At 41.3% G+C, this 2,916-nt stretch overlaps 1 non-coding gene across 1 annotated transcript; it reads right to left on the minus strand.

The window, feature by feature from the left end:
- Window positions 1-252: 252 nt before the first annotated feature.
- LOC120279904 lies at window positions 253-359 on the minus strand. The gene has a single exon (XR_005542207.1). It is a non-coding gene; the product is annotated as a small nucleolar RNA R71 (small nucleolar RNA).
- Window positions 360-2,916: the final 2,557 nt, after the last annotated feature.

Consider the following 2,916-nt stretch of genomic DNA (forward strand, 5'->3'; position numbering starts at 1 on the left):
GAAAAAGAACCTTTGCAAGAATAGTCAAATAAAGTTGAGGTAGAAGGTGAAGGGTTAGAAAATATGGCAGAACAGAATGAATAGCAGAGGACACTGTCAAATTATGACAGACTCATAGTTGAGGGCCTTCCCATTTTCCTTGAAGGGAAAAGCAAAGCAGTGGTTACATTCATTACCTAGAGCATCGATTACTACTTAGGAGGAGATGGTAGAAGCTTTTCTTGCCCGATATTTCCCCCTGGAAAATCTGCAAAGCTCAGAAATGAAATTTCCTCTATTGTGCAAATGGAATTGGGGTCTCTTTTTGAGACATGGTATAGGTTCAAGGAGCTCTTGCAGAAATGTCCTCAACATGGGTTCCCCGAGTTGATGATCATTCAGACTTTCTATAATGGGTTGAATCCGAGTACAAGACAGTTACTTGATGCTGCATGAGAGGTACCTTAAAGAAGCCTGACATCTCATTTAAGAAATGGCTATGAACAGTTATCAATGGAACACAAGAGATAGAAAGAAACTAGCCGAACTTCATGAGATCGATGCGGTTAGTTCATTTTTGGCCTAAGTTGAGTCATTGAGCAAGAAGTTAGATACTCTAACTTCTCCTAGAGTGGCTGTCTTGACTAGTTGCCCTGGGTGTTGGGGAGGACATGCTTCGTCCGATTGCCTAATTTCTATTGGTGGTACATCCTCTGTAAAACAAGTGGTTTTGCGGGTAATGCACTGAGAAGCCAAGGCAATCCATATAGCAATACCTACAATCCGGGATGGAGGAGCCACCCAAATCTTTCATGGAATAGTCAAGGGCAACTAAAGGCCATGGCACCACTTGGTTTCTAACAACAACAACAACCCCTAAACATAGAGAATCGAGTTTCACATTTGGAAACCCGGATGACCGATCTAGAGAAAGCTTTGACCAAGTTCATCTAATTATTGGATACCAGGTTTCAGTAGGTCAAAGCTACATTTCGCAACCACATAGCTTTATTGCACAATTTAGAGAATCAAGTGGGTCAAATTGCGAAGTCATTATCTGAGACACCTCAAGGAAGCTTGCCCAGTAACACCAAAACTAATCCCAGAGAACACGTGAAGACAATCACTTTGAGAAGTAGTCATGAGATTGAGGGTAGGCTTTCAAGTGAGAAAACCAATGTTGAAGTACCCGAGGTTGTGGAGGTTGAGGAGAGAGCCAAAGAGAAGGAAGTGGTATCCCCACCCTACAAGCCAAGGATCTCTTATCCTTCAAGATTGAAGAACGACCAAAATGATGATCAATACATGAAGTTCTTGGGTCTATTCAAGCAGTTGCATATGAACATCTAATTTGTACAGATGTTGTCTCAAATGCTTCGCTATGTAATGTTTCTTAAGGACCTCTTAACCAACAAGAGAAAGTTGGAGGAGAGTATATATGTGATCTTAGATGCTTCATATTCGGCAATGGTTCTAAAGAATATGCTAAACAAGAGAAAGACCCATAATCTTCATCATTCTATGCGACATTGGTAATTTGGGTGAAGAGAAGGTATTGGCTGATTCAGGGGCTAGCATCTATGTCATGCCTTATTTGTTCTTTCAAAAGGTAGGCTTGGGAGAGCCTAGGCCTACTCGGATGACACTTCAATTGGCAGACCGAATGGTTAGACATCCGAGGGGCATCTTTCAAGATGTACTTATGAAGGTTGAAAAGTACATATTTCGTGTGGACTTTGTAGTGTTGGATGTCGATGAGGATGTTGATGTTCCTTTGATTCTTGTAGGCCATTCTTGCACACTTCCAAGACACTTATTGATATGGATGGCGGGGAGTTGACTTTACGAGTTAGGGATGAAAAACTTACTGATGTGAACTCATCCGCAAGCACATAGAGTCATCAAGTAATATCTCTTGTGCGAGCATGAGAGGGTCGTTTTCCCTGGGCCCAAAGATCTACCCTAACTTCCTCTTCGCGTATTGTCTAGCCAAAAGATTAGAAGGGGTTCTCTAAACTATTAATTAAAATAAAAGAACTACAAGTGGAGTCTAAAATAGGGCAAGGGTATAAAATCAAGGGAATGAAATGGTCACGGATGTGAATTCCCTAGGGGCTACTAAAGTGCAAAGGATGGTAAAAATGTCATGCAAATGAAGGGTTGGATCTAGAGATTTTCTAGATTAGATCAACCCGATGGCCATGGCAATTGACCCATAATCCAGTATAAATATTGATACGGAATTTCTTCCGATCAAATCCTCATATGATTCTATTAACAAAGGGGGAAATCTCTAATTAGAGGTGGAACGTAACTTGGTCTAGCCCTAATGTTGGAGGGGTACAAAATACCATATGATCACGGCGTATTCATACATGAATCCCTTCCAAACTTGGTGTGTCTAGTGCAAGGGCGATGGTCACGCTACCAAGTACAACCTAGAAGTTGGTTTACAGAGTTCTCATGTAAACAACACACCAAATGCACCAAGAATGAATTAGAAACACACAACAATTGCAATAGATATAATTAAATCATCCAAATATACAAGTTCACCCCAAGGTTCACCGGCATCTGGTGACCTTGGCGTCTACTCGTCCATGCAAACAAATACAAACAATAGATCCATGAAAATAACTACAAATCTCATAAGAAAACTCCCTTAAACAATGGAAGTGAGATGACATGCCAAGTTAGGTAGAAAGCTTCCACGGACGCAGGGATTGGAGCTGCTTCCCTCGTCTTCTACAAGCTCCCAAAGAAGAGATTGATGAAGATCTAACCAAACCAAGCTTCTCCCTTTGATTCCCCTTCTCCAAAACGTGTGATCTTGCCTCCTAAGAACTGGTGGAAGTTGGCTCCAAGAACTCCCAAAAAAGCTTTTTTCAAAAACATCTCTCCATGCCCAAGAAATTCAGTCAAGTATATATCCCATCA

Source organism: Dioscorea cayenensis, chromosome 16 (genome assembly GCF_009730915.1).
Source record: "Dioscorea cayenensis subsp. rotundata cultivar TDr96_F1 chromosome 16, TDr96_F1_v2_PseudoChromosome.rev07_lg8_w22 25.fasta, whole genome shotgun sequence".
Lineage (NCBI taxonomy): Eukaryota > Viridiplantae > Streptophyta > Magnoliopsida > Dioscoreales > Dioscoreaceae > Dioscorea > Dioscorea cayenensis.